The sequence below is a fragment of the Neolamprologus multifasciatus genome, chromosome 14 (genome assembly GCF_963576455.1).
Source record: "Neolamprologus multifasciatus chromosome 14, fNeoMul1.2, whole genome shotgun sequence".
In the NCBI taxonomy this organism is placed as follows: Eukaryota; Metazoa; Chordata; class Actinopteri; order Cichliformes; family Cichlidae; genus Neolamprologus; species Neolamprologus multifasciatus.
Genome location: NC_140452.1, coordinates 33,328,086 through 33,351,899, shown reverse-complemented (window position 1 = coordinate 33,351,899; position 23,814 = coordinate 33,328,086). Strand labels below are relative to the sequence as shown.

Here is a 23,814-nt window from a genome sequence, read left to right as displayed (position 1 = left end):
GTTTTTTCCCCCCTTTGATGATGATGATAACAAATCAAACAATATTTGAGTATATAACAAAAACCATTTTTTGGAGAATAACCATTAACATGGCTTTTGATAAAGAGTTATTTTAAAAAGGAGTGTGTGTGTGTGTGTGTGTGTGTGTGTGTGTGTGTGTGTGTGTGTGTGTGTGTGTGTGATTAGACCTGGTAAGAAATTCTAATAGGTAGCTGGCAGTTGTGAAAGTAATCCCCCGATACCTCTAAGGCAAAACCCTTTTCTCTCCCTCTTTCTCTCTCTGTCTTTGTGCCTTCTTCCTTCTATCACTTTGTCTTATCACCGCAGCAGCCTAATGATGATGAAGCTATGGACTCAGCAAAGGAGTCAGAAGAGCATTACCTATGTTCCAGATACGCACACACACACATATGAGCACCCCGTTTAATGGTTCTGAGGTGAGTGGGGTTTATGCTTTCGCTATCAGCACAGCCTAATGGCTCAGTTGGACCAACAGTGATTTGGTATGGTGTATAATTCGTGTCCGTGTCCTATGTAGCATATGTGAGATTAGCCCTGTAGCAATGGGCAATAAGCGCTAGCTGGCTAAGCATCAGTGCCACTGTTATGGGTTAGATCTGGGCTTAATCTTGAAAAAAAACAAGGCTGCAGCCGCACTAAGGTAGACCATCAGAGAGGTGGGTAAGGTAAGGTTTGATGCACAGAGGAATTTGGACATAGACCAAAAGGAGACCGAACATCAGAACATGGGACGTTGTGTGTGTGTGTGCTATATGCTTCTTTCTCTTTTGCTTAATATGATGGTTGATGTGAGAGAATTCAGACATTCTCAGAGAATTCTCCCTCAGCTGTCAGTAAACGCACCCAAGGCCATGTCCTTTCATCGGTGCCCAGAATGAGTAAAACTGTAACAATGAACAGTGAACAGAACTGGCCAAAGGAAAATAACACCATTTTAGTTGGATTTATCATTCGAGTTTCAGATTCCTGCTGAACAAAAACGACTTTTATTTTTACGGCCACAATAATTACAAAAAAACAAAAAAGCTGCAATCTATTGATCGTGAAACTAATCTAAACATGAACCTCAGACATGGACCACACAATAAGAGTTACAAAAACATTTATTGGTTATTTACATCTACCTCAGCAGTCCCCAACCCCCGGGCCTCGGACCGGTACCGGTCCGTGAGTCGTTTGGTACCGGGCCGCAAGAGTTGAGGCTCAGGTGTGAAATGTATGGTTTTCAGGGTTTTTATCGGTTTTCAGCGTTATTTTGTTATCGTTTTTATCGTTAACTCGGTTTTCCTGGGTCTTTTCACGTGTGTTATGAATAAATCTTCTTTTTTTCGGTACCAGTACTAGTTTTATTTTGTTGTATTTATCCGCGACACCTTAAAGGCCGGTCCGTGAAAATATTGTCGGGCATAAACCAGTCCGTGGCGCAGAAAAGGTTGGAGACCGCTGATCTACCTAATAAGGTGGCTGTAGCACAAGAGGCAGAGAAGGTCATCTACTGATGGGAAGGTTAGTGGTTCGTTCCCCAGTTCTCCAGTATCCATGGGCTAACCCCAAGTTTCTCTCTGATGCATCCATTTGAGTATGATGGATGTGTGTGAATGTTAGCTAGGAAGCACTGAAAACGATAGAAGAAAGTGCTTGTGTGAATGGTTAAATGTGGCATGTTGTATAAAGCGCTTTGAGTTCGCCGGGGGAGTAGAAAAGCGCTATATAAGTATCAGTCCATTTACCATTTACTCAAAACCTAATGATGACTAGTATACAATAATAGCAATTCCTGTGAACATGATATAAAGTAACCTAGATCACTGCTTGGATAGTGTTGAATTATTATTATTCATTCATTTTTTAATTTGGTTTGGTGGATATTACAGTGACATCACACATTGCAGTCAGGGTGTCCGATTAATTTATTGTGGAAGAACCATGGAGATACAACGTAGCAGCATGCTGAGACAGCCGGGGAAGGGTGAACTGTTTGATGTGTTGAGGGCCATGTAACAGTTTGGGAACTGTGCCAACAAATAAAACCTGAGGTGCCTACATCAAGAGATGAGTAGCCAGATGGTAACACTTTAACACAAAAATAAAGAGGAAAAAGAAACAGCAGCTGTGGACGTAAGCAATAACAGACCTAAACCTGTCTTTAAGTTAAAGTTTAAATTTATTTCCACTATATATCATGACAGGTTATTGTTTCATAAACAGTCTTTGTCAAGACTGTGAAGCCTGGAGATTGTCACTAGCTTATAATGCATAGTATCCAAATTATCTCTAGATCAGCTAAATCTGCCACTGTGTCTGGAGTGCTCTTCAACTGCAAGTCTTTTTGTACTGAATGATTTATAAATAGGCATAAAAATCTAGCGTTAAGCACATACCAAATAACAACCTGAGACTTTAAACTGACATCAAAACAAACTCTGTGTCGTTTTGTGGTGTCATTACATCTGATAAGTTACTACAGATAAGTTATTATACTATTTGCATATGATATACTATGTTGGTTTAGCTACCAAGTGTTATACAGTTAGCATTTAGCTTGTAGCTAGGTACAAATACATCGCAGATTTTCCATCCATTATCTTCTGCTAATCCAATTTAGGGTTTGACGATATAAGGGCACGATATAGGGCAACAGTCTTAACCACCACTGAGCTTCGGTGGTGGTCAGGCGGTACAGCAGGTTACCTCCTAATTAGAAGGCTGGTGGTTTAATCGCTAGCTGTTCCAGTCTTTATGCCAAAGTATCCTTGGGTAAGACACTGAACCCTGAGTTGCTCTTGATGCATCATCATAGGAAAGCACTTAGATGTAGAGAACAGTGCTTGTGTGAATGACACATGTTGTGTGAAGCACTTTGATGGCTCGATAGAGTAGAAAAGTGCTACATAAGAACCAGTTCAGCATATTGACTATGTGCACGTTAGCATATGCTACTTCCGGTACGGAAACTCCTGTGGGGAGTTTTGTTTCCGGTGTCCTATTCGCGCCCTGTTTACGGTCCAAAACAAGTTAAGCAAATGAATAAATCAAGCGGCGATTTACATTTCTATAGATGTCTCGGGCATTTACCCAATATATCTGTAAATGATGTTCATCGACTTGTCGATATTTTCCCCCGCGCCTCAGAGCAAAAGAGAAAAGGGATTCAAATGTTATATTTCTCAGCTGTCCCTCGTTTATCGCGGGTGTTATGTTCTAAAAATAACCAGCGATAGGTGAAATCAAGTAGCCAATTTTATTTTTTGACGGTGCAAAACGTTTCGTGGACATACAGCACTGCACTTCAGAGTCACACTGCTAGCGATTGATGCAGCGATTCTGTACTGTACAGGAGAGACGTCACGGAGGAGATCGTCTGCAGCGATCAGGACGCAGGACACAATGTGATGAAAAAAAATAAGCCTGCAAACTTGCACTAAAAAATCCGCGAAACAGCGAGGTGAAATGTGAACCGCGTTATAGCGAGGGACCGCTGTAATTTTAAAGGTAAGTCACAACATACCCTTCTTAAATACTAATGTATAGAAACCGTTACCAGCAATCGTTCATTTTTTGTGTGGCTTTTTTTCACGGTTTGTTAACATGCTGTGTAGGTGTGTACTTGACTAGCTGATCTCGACATAACGGGGAAACATCTGGTTTGACTATTCTTCACCTGTAGTTTGAATGCTGAACATTTGCCTGTTTAAATCATAAGACCAGTCACTATACAGAGATGTGCTTCTGAATGTGGACGATTTGTCTTCTGCTGCAGGTCTGCTTGTGTTGAGTGATGTAAACAACTGATCGATCTAAACTCTTTAAACGTCAAAATTGATCATTAGATTTTTTATGACACAACAGTGGTGAGTGTTCCCACCTTCTGCTTTTTGTAACTTAACACGATCTTTCCGTTTTCGAGTTTTGGACATCAATTTTGGAGTATATCTTCGCAGTAGCGATTGACCGCAAAGTAAAGCTACCGGAAATGTACAACCCCACATCCGGTCTCAAACCAGGAAGTTAGCATTTTCTCGTGCACAGGGTCCATCGCGAATAACAAACCCAAGAAGTCACGCTCACACTACAGAGCATTGTGGCGAATTTATAGTTGTGAAAAAAAATACTGGTCCTGTTAGTGGATGCTACAGTTTGACAAAATCTGTATACAATGAGCAATTCCATAGTAATGGCTCCATTAAATTAAGGGGCTGACACAAAATCCTGTGTTGAGCGTTTTCTGCAAATACACCCTTATTCATGTTTTTAGTCCTTTAACGTATTTTGGTCCTTTTCCTAAAAGGACAAAATACAATTCAATAGAAAAGAACATGCTCGACAGATACTTCCATGGGCTGAGATGAGCTGAAGTCGAAAATATTGGTCCTTAAGGCATTCTAATGTTTGCCTACTTTGCTAAATAACACCCATAGGATGTGTACTCTATGCATGCATGCTGTTTGCTGCATATGTATCCCCTGCAGCAGATGGATAAGTGTACTTGAGCTCATGCAACAGCTAATGAAAACAGATTTAGACCAAACAGACAACACATACGCTCACATTCGATAAAGTCAAAAACATAGGCTAACGCACACAGGATAAAACCTGCACAGACACATTGTCTCCCATTAAGAGCTATGAAATCTCATTAATGTGCATTAGCGTGTTTGGGTGGGGATTTGGGTGGCGAGAAGATTGAATTAGGTCTGAGCTCAGCTCCCCTCAAAACAATTATTTGTCTGCCATCAGCCTATTAAAAATCAGCTTGCAGCGAAGATTACAGTTAGCGTGGGGGGAAAATAACAGCGACGGGAGAGCGTCATTCCATCTTTGTGGTCTTTCAGCAGAGGATAGTTACAGTCTTTGGCAATCTTGAGTCTCTTAATGAATGAGAATTGGATGATTCACGGAAAGTTCACTGTTCACATGAGTCTGCGGCGGTGGATTTATAGATGAGGAATAAAATGAGCAGTTCCGTGTCCCTCTCTTCTGCCCCTTGTTCTGTATGTGCGCTGTGTTTTCCCAGGTCTCTCGAGCTTGCTGTTAATTCAATGTGCACGGGCGGAGGCCTAGGGGAGTTGTGCTTGGTTAAACTTCACTCTATATGTTGACTTAAGTATAGACTACTCAGCTCGTGACAAAGTGGTGTGTGTGTAAGTGAGAAAGTAAGGAAGAAGGTGCAAAATCAATATATTTCAAGCTTCTGATATCTCGTTGGGCAAATAATGAGATAAAAGAAAAAGAAAAATGCAGATTCCTCAGAGATTTAGCATGCATATCTGCAAAAATTTTAGCTCTATGTGTGTTGAATGTGTGCTCCCAGGCCGTGGATAGAAATTCATGACAATCAGCCAGTAATAACACACAAGCCTCTTTAAATGTCACCAGAAAAATGTCCTGTGACACGCTTCCGCCCCAGATCCCAAGCACACACACACTAACAAGGGATCATATGGACAAAGGTGAGACGATGATCAGTTGCAACAGGAGGTCCAAAATGTGCCAAAAAATTTCAAATATTTAAAGAAGTTTGAGGAAAATTGAGGCAAATTCAAATGCCCACCCACACACACACAATAAAGATAACTAACCTGAGGGACAGATGGAAAATGTTGGAGAGGAAGCAAAAGAGAAGCAGATTGTACACAGGCTTCAAGTAGCACAGCAGGGATGAGGAGAGTGGAGCTTTGAGATAAAAACAGAGACTGGCAGAGTGAGTCCCCGGTGAAAAGGCACCGCACTCAATCTCCATTCACCCTCAGCATCATGCGAACAAATGTTTACATGAGCGCCAGCAGGCGAGAATGTATCTGTTGCTTTCACTGCTATTTGGATATTTGAAGCTGCTGGAAAAAAGAAACCAAAATTAAGATTATTTGCTGAACACAAAGGACGGGAGCCATCAGTCCCGCAACATCTTCGACCTTCCTCTCGGTGCTGCGCCATCGAGCCGTGCACGAGAGAGAAAACATTTGGGGGGGAATAAGAAAAAAGGACAGGGAAAGGGTTCTACAAGCTTCCTTTTTGACAGCCTTTCAGCCTGGACAATGGTTGTGTAATAGCCCCACTTTGCAGCCCAAATAGCTAAAGCAGACAAACAAAAAGCAGACAGCGTGTACACACTGTCACAAAGGCCTTCCTCGGAACTGGAAAACCTTTTAAAGTGTAATTCCACAATGAGCCAGTAGCCTAATTGCATCTCTGATACCTGCAAAAAAATGCTTTGAATGCTGTTTTTTGAATTTTTGCCTGTTGAATTAATCTGCTGCACAGATTCCTTTCAGAGCATAATCGGGAACACCGAAATGGAATTCTAGGTAAATCTTTACTGTTGTCTTAAGACAAACCATAAGTTTGTTAGCAATTTCTTCTTATGCTGTGCAGATGGTTTATGTTGTTATGCCGCAAGATTAATTGATTTACATTTCTATAGCAACACACAGTAGCCAAACTGATCCCAATGCTCATTTCAATTCACCAGTAAGCCTTGAACGGAGCAGAGATGTGTCGGTGCGTTCTGCCACATACACTGTTAAAGTGCTTCTCTTCCTGCCACATGTACTTACATTTCTCCCACTTCAATTACAGACCCAAATATTGATTTATGCAGCACAAATGAGGGAAACGAAGCCAGTGGGGTATTATAAAGATGCTCTGATTTGATTTTGCTGGAGAATCAAGAATATAATTAATGTGAATGTGCTCTTTTTTGTTATGACTATCTGAGGGTTTCACTCATTTCTGTAGCTACGCACAGAAATTGGAAAAAAGGGGGGAAAACACCACAACTTGACATAGAAGTATTCAGACAAATCATTGATTACACTACAAAAATGCTAATAAAACACACGTCTATGCCCATTTCCTAACATAATTAGCTAAAAATCTCCCCCAACAACAGGGCCACTTTTCAGCTGAAATGACCATTTGTGCTCTTATGAGGCATGCGATCCCCGTGCCAGTCCATGTAATTATTGTTTCTCTTATGGGGCATAGACAGCTATTGTTATTCACACTCGCACCATATTCTACTGTACCCTCTCCGCATCAGTGACTCGTGAAATCGACTCATCAGTAATAGGTAGGTACAGAGACGAAGCGGGAGAGAATGGAAGAGGCGAGGGAGACAGAAGTAAAATAATACATAGGGAGACAGAAGAGTGAGAAAAAGAAAAGAAATAAAAGCAAAGTGAGAGCCTCCCAATGAATACCTGGTGAGTCGGCTGATAATACAGGTTATCATCATGCTCGGCTCCTTTTATGAAATTAAGCTGTTTTACAGGATGGAGGATAAAGGGTGAAAGTACAAAGAGAAAGAAAGGGCCATGCCTCAGACATTGCAGAATATATGAAGGATGGTATTGGAGGCCAGGTATTGATCGAGGTAGGCATCAGCTCAGCTCTGGAGAGCTGATCGGATGCCTTGAAAGAGGCTTAGCATGCGCGCGCACACACACACACACACACCGCACTGGTGCGAGTCAATAGTAAGGTATCAGCCAGAGTGCTAATGCAGTGTGGTACTGTAGATCCAGATTGGGTAAGCCTTTTTTTTTTAACTTGGCCAGCACAGACTTAGGATGTTTCTTTCCTTTCCTTTTTTTAAAAAGATGACTCAAAATGAGAACTAGACAGAAATCAGTAGATGCATTTTATATATAGATTTTAGACTGTGCACCGTTGGACACACCATTTAGAGCCTTTCTCCAAACCTCATGATTAGAAATGTCTGCAGCTTGAGCCCACTTGCGATAACAAAAGAATTCATGTTCAATAATTAATGACACAGCTGAGGAAAATGATACTTGCTTATGATTTATTAAGTTTCTAATACCCTGAAATACCTGCTAATCTGATTCATCAGACTATTTGAATGAAGATTGCAGACAAGCGAAGACCTGTCAACATATTTTCATTTGGGTGCTGCTGAACTGAAGCCTCACAAAAGATCATCGAAACATCACAAATCCTAAAGACAAAATGTGCCAAGTACAGCCCAGTGAGAAGAGCACAAACAAACAAACAAAAATCTACAAGAGGTTGGTAGCTGTGACAGGATAGTAACATTGATGCTATTACCCTTAGCATATCTGTAATGTTAGCTAGCTGTTGGGATTTTGGTCAAAAGAAAATAGTTGCCTGATCAAACTGCTCAAAATAAGGTCTGTAGATTCTTTTTTGGAGTAACCAGGTCTTGATTTCTGAAAATAGACACCAGATTTTGAAATGTGCTGCTCTCTTACTTTGCTAAAAGGTGAGTGCTGCTCTGTTATATCTATTACGCTTCTATTATATGGTGGCCCTGAGAGGTCTAATGCACTCCAATTTAAGAAAACACCAGCAAATAGAAAAATGTAGCAAGAGTGCACAAAACACAACGTGACAAAACAGCTGTGCAAGTGACAGAAACCAAAACATGCTTAAAATATGTGGACAATTTTATCACATGATTCATGATGTAGACTTATGTCTGGTAAATAGATTGGCTCTTATAAAGCGCTTTTCTACTCTAACTGAGCACTCAAAGTGTTTTTTATGCAACTTGTGTGGATGGATGGATGCACTGTGGTGAATATCTTAGCGAATGATACTTGGCATGCAGACTGGAAACCCGCTCTGCCTCCAAAACTACAGCCATGCTATTAGCCATTTACTCTTAGCTTGTAGCTTCCACTGCTCTTCTGTCAAGGCTAAAGTTAAACAAAAAGCGAGACTTTATTGAGGTTGAAGAAATCCAGAGAAGATAAAAAAAATCAAGAAGCCAAGACAAGGGGCAATGCATAGGCAGACAACAGTATGATGTAAAAAAGAAAGTAAACTCAGGCTTCAAACAGACACAGGAGGTATTCACTGATATGGGAAACACCAGGGTAAAAACACAACTGGAAAACAAACTAGAAAAAACACACAAGAGAATGAAGCTGCCAAAACAAAACAGGAAGCAACAAAAGATGGGGACACCTAGCACAAAAATGGAAACTTGACGGTAAGACGATGGGACACGGGAAAGGCAGGATAACTGAAACAAGCAAGCAAATACAAACAAACTTTAGCCATCAACAGAAACTAGATAACAAAAACCGAGAAACATAAGGAAACAAACCAGGAAATACCTGCTAAAAGTACAAACTACAAGTCAAATAGAAAATATGAATAATAACAGAAATGTAAAGTCCAAACTTTTCCAGTTATTTCAGTTCACACAGCCATGAGCAACTAAGTGTAGGTCTACTACTTTCACACCTGTGGAGATCTTTTCTTGTCCTAATCCTCCTTGGTGTGCAGTCTCAATTTCCTTTCCACGTGACCTCCATCATGGCAGTGCTTGGTGATCTCAGTGAATACTATTTGATTGAAGGGAAGTAATCAGGCCAACGCATGTTGATTGAACTCTTTGTCTGCCTGTCCGCATTGCTAATGCATATACAGAGTGCATAATGTACAAACGCTTAATTCTTTATTAGGAAGAACATCATAACTATGTTAACATTTGATTAAAGCCGCAGATTGGCGCTGTAGTGCTGCTCTTTCTTTCTTTTCACAATTCCTGGTCTTCTTTTCTTGCTTGTATCTTTCCGTCAGTCCTCACTTTTTAAAAATACAGTGGTCCCAATACCACCTACACCTCTGATGGTGATGACTCATAGAAGAATGGATATTGGTCGAGTCAGGGCGGAGCAGAATGGGCTTAGAATTGAGATGATGGAAACATATGTGGGGAGAGCTGATTCACACAAATGGTGCATAAAGGCCAGTGTACAAAAGCTCCAGCTGCCCGTGAGCACATCCAACAATGCACGCACAAGCTGCTGACAGCGCACTGAGGAGCTACAAATTAAATCCCCGCAGGACGCCTTATAGAAATGTCACATATCCATGACAATGCTCACCCTAGTAACTGACCAACAGCACCGTCTGTGTCGACCTGATTTATAGGTAACTGTGCACTTGCGCCTGTGTGGGGGTCAGTTCTCCTGATTGATCTACCTCTCTCCATCCTCTCTCCATCCTAGGTCAGAGTTCAAGAATGGCCATTCTTGAACTCCTCAATAGCAAGAAATCAACACCCAGAGCCATAAATCGGCAGCATAGTCTATATTTTGGAAGTTGCTAGTACTGTATGTGTGTGTGTGAAACCTTTACAGATTTCAGGTACCCCTAAATAATTCAGCAACACTGCTCTCTGCCCTGGAAATATTAGATGAAATATTGGAATTGCAAGTGAAATCACGGCACAAACATGAAGGGTGGGCTGAGACAATATGGGGGAAAAAGTAGAAGAGGTTACTTTTAACAATATCTAGACTCTCTCAAATCTCATATCTTCACCTCAAAAAAAGAGTAATAAAATAAAGCAGCAGCTTATTGTTTTTGCTCACTGTATTTCTTGTGTAAGGATTCCTTTGAATATCTGATATGCAAACATACCATCTCTCTTTGGAGACCCAGTTCAAAATAAGTATATGCATGTATGGATAAACTCTCCACAGATAACAATAGATGTGATATGCTCTGCTCATTTAATTGTGGATGTTAATTGGTCACTATATCCTCCACTGCAGTCATTTATGGATTCGCATCCCCGTGTTGTGTGGCTTGAATTTAATTTCCCTTGGAGTATTAAATACCATCATATTGTGTTATTGTATTATTATCCCTTCTGGGCTGTTGCCCAGAGCAGCATGCTGTAAGTGTTTTGTGGTGTAATGCTCAAAACTCCTGTTTTGGCTTTGCTCGGCTCTGAGAGCCTCCAAAGCATCATGAGGGATTTCACGACGATTTGGGTGAAACTGTGAGGCTGCTCGGCCCTTTGATCTGTCCTCTTTGTTTATCCTCCTTTAAAATCAGCCTTCCCTCTCCCTGCCTGCCTCTCGCCATCCACTCTCTATCCATCCCCTTCTCTCCTTTTCATGTTGGCACCTCAGAGCGGGAATCCCTGGCTGAGGAAGCTGCCAGATACCCAGGTAGCCTGCCGGCCTTGCTCGGCATCATCATTTTTGTTTTGACGCGTTCAACCTCAGGCAATAACGCTCACCCTGTGCCACTATCCTTCCCTTAATCTATCTCTGTTTTCAACCCTGCAAAAATCCGTCCCTCATGCCACCCCTCGCTCTTTATCTCCCGCTCTCACCTACTTTCCCCCGCCCCCAGCTGTTGCCAGATGTTGGCCTCAGTCACACTTTCATCTGATCTTCCCCCTCCCACACCAGCAGAACTTTTCCCCTGCACACCACACTTTTTATGTCCTCCTTTTCCAATTCAGAAACAGACAAGTGTTTCACATTTTCCTTTACAATAACACTTATCTCACCAGGTTCTCCACCTTCCACCCAAACCACTCGCCCAGTGCCCTCATACCCTCTGATCAATAACTCTCACATGGAAAACAAACAGCAGCTGAAGCCAAACACTTGTCAGGCTACAGTGCACAGTGGTGCTTTTCCTCACAGTCTAATACAATGACTAATTGGATTTAGAATTGATTTGGGGGTGGGCGGGGGAATTGTCAAGTAGCGTGGAGAGAAAGAGGAAAACTGAGAGGGCTAGAGATGGATGCCTAGAAGCAGAGCTGCGAGCCACTTCAGTCAGACAGCTCCAGCTGCTGCTACACTCTGGTGACACTGTGCTCACATGGCACTTTATAAACGCCACCTCCGACCTAGCGGGCTAAATATTTGGTATGGGGCTGACACGTATCAATAGAAGCAGCTGTAGGCAGTAGGTGTGTGTTTCACCTTACTTCTGATGACTTGAACTCTTGAGTTGGATCTCAAGAGACATTTAATGGAATTATCTGACAAATAATACAGCCTGCTGAATGGTGCACACTTTCCAAGAACTTTGATTGGAATTACAGCTACAATATTAGAAGTGGCAAAATCGACACTTTGGTACATCCTGAGAAAGAAAGAAAGTAGTGGTGAACGTAGACATCCACGGAAGACAACAGTGGTGGATGATCACAGAATCATTTCCATGGTGATGAGAAACCCCTTCACAGCAGCCAACCAAGTGAACAACACTCTCCAGGAGGTAGGCATATTGATAACCAAGTCTACCATAAAGAGCATTAAAGTAAATACAGAGGATTCACTGCAAGGTGCAAGACACTCATAAGCCTCAAGAACAAAAAGGCTAGATTGGATTAAAAAATATAATTAAAAAAAAGCCACTACAGTTCTGAAAAAACATTCTTTGGACAGATGAAACCAAGATCAACATCAATGATGGCCGAGGCAGTGTGATGGCTTGGACACTAGTGTTTATTGATGTGGCACAGGACAGAAGGAGCGGAATAAAGTCCGAGGTTTTCAGGGACATACTGTCTGCTCAAATCCAGCTAAATGCAGTCAAATTGATTGGGCGGCGTTTCACTATACAGATGGACAATGACCAAAAACATACAGCCAAAGCAACCCAGAAGTTTATTAAAGCTAAGAAAAGCAATGTATTTATAAATGTCCAAGTCATTCACCTGATCACAACCCAATTAAGCATAAATTTCCCTGACTGAAATGACTGAAATGAAGGGCTTGAAATCGGTAATGTACTGAGCCAAAATTTGAAAAAAGTTATTTTTGTCTAAATTTTTCTGGACCTAATTGTATGTTCACTAATTCCAGATTAAAAAACAAATAAACAATCATCTGTGTAATTAATGCTCTCTACATTAAATGAGACTAATCTAATTTGAGGAAAACATTGAGACAGAAAAACAAAGACAACAATGTAGACACTGATTTAAAAAAAATCTGAGTTTCTCACCATCTATAGCATGTGCTTTTGTCCGTGGGTGGATGTGAGGTTATTGCCAAAGGGATCCGTTTGCAAGCATCTTATTACACTGATGGGCTGAAACTGCGGATTCCGATTATACTTATTGTCAAGAGAACTATCTCCTTAGACAACATAATTCTGCTAACAATAGCCACTGATTACACCCATCACTTATCTCTGTAGAGGCCAAATCTCTCTCTTTCTGATGTCACCGTGTGTGCCAGTGCATGTTAAATGCAAATTCAGAAAGGAAAGTATGTAGGTATCAGTTTATAAAGTTGTGTTAGCACCAGATGTGAGGCGGGATCAAGTGTGAAAACCTGTGTGCCAGTTTGGTTTCCTGCAGGTTTTAAGTGTTACTGACATAACAAGGACAATGATACATGACCTTTCACTATTGGTGTGAGTCAGGACACGATTGGGGGAAGGGTGGTGTCATTTGGCAGTTACTGTTGGTGATAATGTGGAGGTCGCAGCTATCTACGGATGCCCAGATTTACACCACCCGCTGAGGGCCAAGTGGCTTGGCACTGCTCGGCCTTGTGTCAGAGCCGGCATTGAGTGGACGTAGCATGCTGGGTGCTGCCAAAGAGGCTTAAGCTGCGTGTGTGTGTTTAAAGCTTGGAAACAGAGAACACTTGCAGCTTGGGCACCCAGAGAAGATCAAAAAAAGCCTTGCTTATTCCTATGTGCCATAAATGAACTTGACTTTGCAGACCACTGAGTGTTTGTTGTTACAGTATTGGGTTCTGTTTTTTCCAACTATTGTGTCACCTAAAACATTAATTTCACATACTACCAGAACAATCTGACATCCAATAGTAGTTACTTTGTCTGGCTGAAACAACGTAAATAATATTTTAAAGGAAAACTATGATGATTAATTATTATTTCATTTCTTATTCTTGGACTTTAATAGAGAAGCTTTGTGTTACTGGCAGTTAAAATATTACTTACTGTCACCTCACAGCAGGACTGCACCTTTTCAAACCTGTCAGCCGGCTGAGGCAACGACATGGAGTTTACAGTTTGCATATACATATGCAAACTGGCTTCTACCCTCAGTTTAAAGAGATGTTACCCTTAATAGTGACCCAAAATTGTCCATGGGCAACTAATGCTGTGAATATAAACGTGTGCTGGGTTGGATCCAGAATCACACTGACATCATAAAAAGCCAAAGACTAGAAAAAGCTGTCTGAAACTAGGCAATATAAACGTGTCTGAAGCTTGAGCTTCCATTATATGTATAACAAATTACATAAAACTGGACTAGAAATCAGTGGCAACAGATCTTGTGGTGTGATAAATCCAAATGTGAAGTTTTTAGTTCAAATCTTTGTCAATAAGGAGGAGATCAGGAGAAAGGTACAACACTGAGGGTCTACAACCAACTGTAAAACACGATGGAGGCTCTGTCATGGTTTGGGGAATTGGTCAAAATTGATGGAATTATGAACACAGAAAAGTACAGTTGAATTTTGAATAACCGTGCAATAACATCTGGAAAGCAATTGACTGGTAGCATGACCGTGCTCCAAAAAACACTGCCAATGCAGTAAAAGCATACCTGGATAGAACATACAGTGGAACACCATCAGTGAGGGATTTGCCACTCCTCAACATTACTGAAGCAGAAAACGAAACAAAGAGCAGAGCTTTGAATGTCCTTCAGAAAGCACTGAAAACTCTTCCTGAAGACTACTTACAAGAAAGCTGCCTAAGAGAGTTCAGGTTGTGTTGCAGAATAAAGCTGGTCAAACCAAATAGTGACTTTCAAACTCATTTGACTTGTACAAACTCTGTTTTTACCTCATATACTGTTTTTCCGTGTATGATTGCACGTTTCAATAAATTGCAGCATCCATTTACCATTTTCCTAGCAAAAATCTAAAGAAAAGAGAGGTAGCTCAGGACTTTTGCACATGACTTTCTACAGTGTACCAAATGAAATAAAGTCCTATTTAACACATTTTACTAAAAGGCACTTTTCCAAGGTTTCTTTTTTCTTACAGTGTCCACTAATGAAACTAAGTTCCACCTATACTGACTGACATCCTTTGTGCCCTCTTAAGTGTGTTCTTTCATTTCTTATCTTGTTTTCACCACCATCTCTGTGCTCAGCGAGCAAGACTTGTCTCCATGTCTATCTCCTTAGGGTGAATGGCTCTGTGATCTTCTAGAGTCCATCTTCCAGGTAGCAACTCCGCGCTCATCTGTCAATGCCTACTGACACAAGCCAAACAGCAGGTTTCTCGTGTCATCTCAATGCTCCCTATCTTTAATTCACAGTCACGCAGCAGCACACCTCACGGAGAACCTCTAAGAAACACACAAGTGTTTGTGGAAGCAAACTGAATTTTCTGTGTCCACCCGTCCCTTGGCTGCACACTTGAATTCAGCGCAATCTGAGCCAGATCACACAACAAAAACAAGCCATCCGTCTTTATCATTTTTACAAGAAAAAACCTCTCACATTCACATGTACATTAACAGGAAAACACACATTCCAGCAGTGACAGGGAGATAAATAAATGCCAAGAATGAAATAAATAAATTGAAATGAACAACATGCTCAGATTGCTGATATGCCCAACACTCTTTATCTCCCACCTCAAAAAAACATACTGTATGGACTGATTTGCAATTCCAGACGGAGGTGTATAAGTAGAGGGAAATGAGAACGAAAAAAAGAAAATGAAGATAGGGAGATCCAGGTTAAGGGTTTCACCTAGGTTGCATTCGCTTACTCTTCTTATCAGTTGCCGTATTAGAGCTGCTGTTTTCCCCTCGTTCCCCTCACGCTTTCTCCCACCCCTCCCCTTCACACTCAGGCAATCGTGGACTTCATGTCAGAGCAATATTGCAGCTTAGCAATGAGATGCTAGATAAATGGGTGCACCAGGAGTGTTGTCATCCACCCGTGCACGCGTGTATGTTTTCCAGACTTGATGGAAAAGCTGAGGTGATAATTATAAATGTTTGCAGAAGGAATTACAGTTCCCAGTGGGAGGATGAACCAAGATAACTGTTCTTAAGAGTGCACTGCTAAGAAGGCATAGCAAAAGGGGTGACATTTATATTCACCTAGATGAGCTGTTGATAATATTCACAGCTACAACAGTGAAATGATGATAATATTGACTGACTGTCCTATGAGCTGAGGAGAATGTCAGTTAGACTTGAGACCCTACAGTCAGCAACAGACTAGTCTTTACCGTTCAGCGTCAAGGACATGAAACATGAAGGGCGCGATGCAAATTATTATCGGCTTATGGATGACTGCATCAAAAGATGAATGTTGTTAAATAATGTAGATCATAAAGTGATTTAAGGTCCTATTAACAGGCGAAGCCACTGCGGTTCACAGTGTTACCTCGCTGCTTTGATTCTCACCAGGCCACTGAGGCCAGCCATCACTGTCATTTTCCTTATGAAGGGTAATGGGATCAACAGTTTGACCTTTACTTACATTGTAACTTTATTAGCATCTATGGCATCGAGCCATATCTTCAGACTTGGGAAAGAGTGATTTTCTCTTATACACAGCAGGATGGGTTGTAGAGAGTGAGCGCTCTAGCTTTGAGTTATAAAGGTAGCTGTACAACACTGTTGTACCTGTATGTTTTCCAGAGGTGGGAAGAAAATAAAGCAATAGTGTGTTACTGTACTTCAGGTATCTTTAGGTTATTTGAGTATTTATTTTTCTGGCAACTTTTTGTTTTTACTCTCTACATTTTTACAGTCTTTTCTACTTAAATCGCTACTTTACTTTTAAGACATTTAAGGGATGTTTTTATTTTACATCAAACAAACAAAATTAAAACAAATTTGGTCCTTAATGCAAGACAAAAAAACAAATAAAAGACAGTTATACTGGTGTGTCCGTCATCGGGGATTACAAAGAGCAAAAATAGTAAAAAACACAATTTGTGCATCATTTGTAGCACCACAATCAGCAGTTAAAATAGTCCGGAACGACCTATTTTAAGTTATTGTCACAGTACTGCTGAATTCAGCTATCAATACAGAAAAGGGTGAGCATACAGGGATCAGTGGTTTTTGGTTGTTTTCCTTTTTTGTAATTTCAAATGCAACATTTGTGTCAGCTAAACAAACATTAGCAATCACTCAAACAGTTTCTTTTGCATAAAGGTCAAGCTGCTGTACTTCACAGACCGAGAAAAGAATGAAAGATATCTACATTCAGAGATGGAGAAAGAAGGACGATATGAGAGGAAGGAGAGAGCTGGAGCTCTCAATACAAATTATTGTGGGTTTTCCCCACACTGAGCCACTAGTGTGGGGAACTTTTTAAATTTTTCTGTTTAGAAAAGAAAAAAGTTTGTATTCCCATATACAGTTTGCGTTTTTTTAACTGCAGTATAAACATAGCTGGTAGAAATTTCCTTTCAAAGACCTACTTTTTACTTTTTACACTGATTCAAATTGTTTTCTTGAGTAAAAGAGAAAAAATACAGGCTCTAAAATTACTCACAGTATTTATTAGCACAAGTATGTGTACTTCTGCTTTAAAAATGGCTGTATTTTGTCACCACTGATGATTTCACATCTGATGATGTTCCTTCCTGTGACATTCTTCACCTGGACACCTGTTCCCAGTGTTTCTAAAACTAACTACCTTTGCTAGCCCAATGAGTTAGCTCTAGATTCACTAGAGTAACTTTGCATCACTCATAGTTCGAAATAAGTCCTTGACTGGCTTTTGAAGCAGTCTGAAACAAGCTGTTTTAGCTACCTTTAAATCAGCTTTCTTCTGATAGCTGCCCATGCAAACAAAAGGTTGAATAGTAGGGTGGGGCTTCTGTGTTCGTAGAGTTGTCATTTACAGAGCCAAGAGTAGGGATGGGTACCGGTATCCGGTGCCATGATGGCACCGGTTCTGACATAAACGGTAGTAACCAGACCGAAAAGCAGCGCACATTTCGGTGCTTTTTTTTTTCCTGAGATGTCATACACTTTGAATTCTAGCCAATCATTTTACGTTTCCGAGGATAGTAGGCGGGTCCAGGTATGTACGTTCTTTTAGAGCAGAGCTACAGATTAAAAACGCCCAAGCGAAGCGGTCAAAAGTCTGGTTGTACTTCACAGCAAAAGATGCAAACTCAGCAGCCTGCAACAAGTGCTTTAAGATGATACTGTGATACTGTGCAAAGGAGGTAACACCTCAAATCCGATGAAACACCTGGCGACGCATAGCGTTGTTTTTTTTTAAAGCCGAGAAATGCGCCGTATTTAATAGCTTGCTGCGAGACCTCACACCGTGCACATCTACTGCGTGTGTAGCCGTAGCCCTGCCAGTGAAGCAGAAATGATGAGGATGATGATGGCAGCAGCAGCCGTTCTTCTCTGCGTGAGTAGCTTAATGTTGTTCGTGTGTAATTTACGTTGAGTAGGCTAACCACGTTATTACATTAATGCATGTAAGGTGAACTAGCAAACATCATCATAGCTACATGCGGCTGTCTTCTTGTTTGATGGCAAATACTCCCTTCACCCTGGCCAAAAAGGCTAAAATGACCAAAGAAAAAGTGGAAAACAGCTGAACATGAGAGGTTTTTGGACCAATTTTGTGTTCTCCATTCTTTAAGCACCGGTTCGAGCACCGTTTAAGCACCGGCACCGTTTCAAAAGTACCGGTTTGGCACCGGTATCGGATAAAACCTAAACGATACCCATCCCTAGCCAAGAGTATAAAAGCCCATCTGTTAGTCTTGTACACAAATAAGAAAAACATAGGCCTCTTTTAAGATAGTTGCGAACGAGCAGTGTGTATTTTTATTAAATCTGTAATACGTGTTAAAATGCAAACATTTCAATCTGCCTATCTACGTGTCAAGAGCATCTTTTATACTCATATAGCACAGAACATCTGATAGGAAACTGATTAAAACAAGAGAAATATGCTTCTAATTACAGCAGAACTATATGGGTGTGTGTGTGTACATTTTAATTGTTATTGTGTGTTATAATCAGCTAACTCAGAGATACAGCTTTATGCACACTGTTGAGAAACCTTGTGTGCAAGCTTGTTTTCCTCATCTGAAGTGATTCTCAACTCGTCTGCTGCACTCTTAACCTCGCCGAGCCTTGATAGAGTGCAGCATGCCAATGTGTTGACACTCTTGTGGCCGTGCTGAGAAATCCCAATCACAGCCAATACCAACACACAGCTTACTGCCGCAAGCCATGTCGACTCCTTATAACTACAAAAAAAGGTATACTGCGAGACTGCAAGATGCAAAACGTGATCCGAACCTATACATGTGCACAGATGAACACGCGCACAGAGCAATGAACAGACACAAGCATCCAAGCACAAAGACATCCATGCTTTGTATTTGATTGTTGTCAAAATAAAAGATTGTATGGAGTTAATTAAGCATATCCAGGATCTCCTTATCAATATGAATAGAGAGCCAGGAGAGATATTTCCTCACTAAAAGGCAAGATAGGTCAAACCCTTTCCCCCTGTGCTTGTTTAGTGAGTGTAGCCATTAACGTTATCAGTACTACTTCTCTTGTCGAGACTATTTTTCCAGCTGTCTAAAAGGATTTAGGCTGCCTGTGGTTTTACCAGAATTTCAAATGTTAATAATGTCAGGACTTGTTGCCGACTGAGATTATCTTCACCTTATTCAGCCCCCCAACCCCTGCTACATATATACATTCACTGATACACGGTAATGGAGAGAGCAGAAGAGAGAATCAACAGTTCATGACAGTAAGTGCATTTATTGGTTTTCCTTTTTTTCAGATATGTAGGGTTGTGATGTGATTTCGTTTAAAGCCAGACCCAAATGCAGCCAAAGAGTAAAATGAAAAGCCGCCTATTAAGAGCTAAAAACAAATGTGCAATGTGAAAAGACAACTTATCCAAAAATACAGGAGTTTAATTCAAAACAAACAAGCAAAATAAATTTTAAAAAAATTAAAAAGATCAGAATTAGGATGACCAAAACACGAGGGAAACGAGACATGAGACAACAGAGGAAAGGTGAAACAGCAGACAATCAAACAAATAAAACAGGGTAGACTCTGTTTGTGCACAGGAGGCTGATTAAGGAAATGCAAATAGGAGGGAAACAATGCATAGCTGGCAGGAATCATGGCAACCCCGAGCAGATCTAAAACTCAAAGCAAAACTAAAGAACAAAACAATTAATTAGCAAAGTAAAACAGGAAACGGGTGAAACAAGGAGACATAAGGCATTAAAATGAATACATGAGTACACAAGTGAACTAACTCACAGAAGAATCGAGGGACCCAAACTCAAAGACTCAAAGTAGGAACATACATCTGCATGATGGGTTTGAATATCTTTTCTTTGAGATAGCTTTGCAACTTGTTTTCCTTTATGAAAAAAACATGGCATTAATCATACGATGCAACATTTTTCACTTTCTACAGTACAGTAAATAAACAGTATGACAATAATGCAAATAAATATATAACTACAAACATTTGACTACACGCATTGGCTTATAGCAGTCTGGAATCTCACAGTTGCCATGTGAGTTGCATTTACCTCTGATCCCTGTAGCCCTGCACATACCACCCATGATGGTTGTTCGCCAGAACCACACAACTAAGGGCAAAGGGACCGGTAACCTTAAATAGTTGATAATATGATAATATGATCATAACTTCTAATTAAAATCACTTTGGTCTGAACTTTAGGACCTTTTGACTGAGGGGCCAAATGACAATAGCGATTAGATTCAAATGAGAATTTCATATAATGCTTATTAATGGTCATTAGAACCTACAGTGAAGTTATTTAGAAAGACAGCATATTGTACTCTATACAATTACATACTGAGAAGCGCTTTGTATGTTTTTACATCAGTCTGACACACACACACACACACACACACAGAGTGCTAACTAAGATCTTAATAGGTTTGTAATTTAATCCACTGTAAAAAAGAAGAAGAAGGTTTGTACGGAGGCATGAGTTGCCTCCCTTGTGGTAAATTAAGTTTTATCTCTCCTGGCCAGCTGCACTTGCTTTATTCTTATCTAAAAAAAAGAGGGCGATTTATGCTCATGTCCAAATATGTACAATTAAGTTTCTGACATTCAAGGAGATGGAGGTTTTCCCCAACAGCACAAACACACTTATGTGCAGACGCTAAAAAAAAAAAAAGCCGGCAGGGAGACAATTCTAATTAGCGTTTAGACTGATGACCTGACTAAATAATAAGCTGAAGCCTGGTGTTGGCCTCTTAGCCATAAACAGTGGTGCCAGCTGGGGTTAAAAACAAATTAAACTTGTTATTTTCCTAACTGGGCGCAATTGGCAGTGCTTTCTGAGGCCAGTCGTCTTGGCGTGTGTTAAATTAGTCCTATTGACAGCGTGCTTACCCTCTCATTCCAATCACCGCAGGCACAACTTTTGGAGCCGAGGCTTAGATTTGTGATTACATGTTTGAAATAAAAGCACAGAAAACAGGGCTCAGGAGTGACAATACAGCAAGAGTGCTTTAAAATAACTGCAACACCGAAATAACAGTGCCTTTTTTTTTTCTTCGGCTAGAATTGGATTTATCTCCCCCTTGTTTGCTTTTAAATAGCTAGAGGCACCGCTGCTCACTGACTGTAGCTAAATTAAGATTTTTGCATGCCAACCTGTTGTTCTGGTAACTGCTTCAATTGAATCTGTAGAAAAGTTTGTCATCCAACACACAAACTGGAAGTGATTGTCATCCTAATCGATAAGGACTAGATTGGATTGGACTAGATAAGTTTATGAGTTCTTCTGAGATGAGTAAACATCAACTGGACTTTCCAAAATGGCTGACCGTGACCAAATTAAAAAAAAAAAAGGCTTCAGCAGAGAGCGAGCCACATAGCCGAGTTTGAACACTTCATTTCACACCTACACCAGCATGATTAACAAACTGCAGGTGGTCGACTTTGATAACGGCGCAAAGCACGATGGGAGACAGACCCTCTAACACGGTTAAAAGGCAGAAAGTGGGGAGGAAATAGAGACTAAAGTGGCCCGGAAAGGAGAGGCTTCTAAAGGTAAAAGGCAAGCTGTAAAAGCCGTTGTCAAGGCTTTTAGAGCCATGTTATTTGGACTACTTAGCCCAAAATGCTCCGCACTGCAAAGTGCGATGCTGACAGAAATCCCATTCATGCCAGCGGAGGGAAAGTAATGGGCAGCATTAACAAGAAAGGCCCTTAAAGTTTTCAGGGTGTTTATTATGAGACGGGAGACGCAAATGTGTCCCAGAAGCCATTTTCCTATTTATCTCCACATATCTGTGTGTGTGTGTCTGTCTGACCTTGAGGACCTACACAGTAAGTGAATCCAGACACCCTTCCCATGTGGATTTTATTCATATATTCCTTCATAAGCACATGTGCTCACACACACGCGGAGAAAAAAAACAAACCAAAAAAATCAGCTTACAGCTCCGGATCCATTCACACGTGCTTTGGCTGCTGCACCGGCGTCCCAAAAGACATTCTCATATTTTGAAGTGAATATCTGTTTGAGCTGGCAGAGCACCAGACAACTGCATAATGTTTGGAGATGAAGAGAAAACATGACAGAGAGCAGTGTTAAAAAAGCCCATGTCCTTTCCTCTCGCTTTCCCTCCCTCATGGTCGTTTAAGGCTGCTGGTATTTTTGGCTCACTTGTTTACAGCGTTCTAGGTGCAGTCTCACCCTGAGTCACTCCATATTTAGACTGATATTCTACCAGAAGCAAATGTACCTTCACCTGTCACTTTGTCACTGCTCATCCTCACACTTATTGAATGATGGAAAGGCTTTTTGTTATCCTCGTGGCTGTAACCAAGGGTGACAAACTCTGGGTTCATGAGCACCCCCTCGCACGAAAAGAATCTGGCCTATCATCAAAATCACCTTTTTGATTGCCTCTTTTTTACTTTATAAGGAAGTGCTTTCATTTATCTTGCTACTTTAAGCTTGAACTCAAGTGTTAAAGTTACCTGTTGAAGCCCGTGGCACGATCTCTAAACCAATGTGCAGCACAATGCAACTTTTCAGAGGTTACCTGCAATGTGCACTCTGTGTAGGGCTGCGTAAATCACAGGGGAACAAGTAATCTGTGCTTTCATTTTGGGAATGTCAGCTTTTGGACAAAGCACAGCATGGTGAAATTTTTCAAAAAGTATGTGTAAGACTGGTGTGTAAACATCTACAGACAGTGCACTGTGCAAAGTTACACAAGTGCCAGCTGGTACTAGTAAAAAAAAATCTGATTCTAGAGCTGGTAGTATATTTAAACTACCAGTATTAGCTTATCTAGGTCGTGTGTACAGACCTACATCGTGCATTAAAAAAATTTGTGCATATATGCAGATGTCCACAGCACCTTTGCACTACTAATCTGCTGTTCTCAAACCCTGTGTATATTTTGTATAAGCTATTTTCACTAATTTTAGTGAAAGTGTGATGCTGCAGCCTCTATTTCGTGAACAGTCCACAGTCGGTGTAGCCAAAGGGTAGGTTGGCTGCTGAATACAAAGTCCGTGTTAGAGCCAGCAGCTCCAGCTTTTCAAAACCATCATACATCATCAGTGTTCAGCAACTGCTGATGCACATCAGACTGAATAGCTGAATCACTAAATTAAAACGTGTGTCACTAAAACAAATAAAATAAACAACACTAAATTGGATGATTGTAATATTTTATTGTGACTAATGCCACTTCTGCCTGGGAATTCTACACAGCTTTTTTGCTTCAACATGACTCTTGTGCTGTCGTGCTGTTCCTTTGAGTCTCAGCACAGAGTAGCAGAAAAAAGATGTGTAAAAAAGCTTTTACTGCAATTCCATTTTTTCAGTTCAATTTAATTTGATTTTATTTATATAGCGCTAACTTACAACCAGTCACCTAAAGCTGCTTTATACTGTAAGGTAAAAAGCCTACAATAATACAGAGAAAACCCAAACAATCAGATGACCCCATATGTACAAGCAGTTGGCGAAAGTGGGAAGGAAAAACTTCCTTTTAACAGGAAGAAAC

At 40.8% G+C, this 23,814-nt stretch overlaps 1 protein-coding gene and 1 long non-coding RNA gene across 2 annotated transcripts in view; both read right to left on the bottom strand.

Annotated features, from left to right (window-relative positions):
• Positions 1–23,814, bottom strand: part of LOC146504470 (calsyntenin-2-like) — a 325,046-nt gene that overhangs the window by 250,613 nt on the left and 50,619 nt on the right. The gene's annotated exons all lie outside the window — the stretch shown is intronic.
• Positions 1–23,814, bottom strand: part of LOC146504471 (uncharacterized) — a 99,709-nt gene that overhangs the window by 25,796 nt on the left and 50,099 nt on the right. Inside the window, exon 2 of the long non-coding RNA XR_014868767.1 lies at positions 1–23,814. This exon is cut by the window's left edge and continues 25,796 nt beyond it. This is a non-coding gene — a long non-coding RNA (uncharacterized LOC146504471).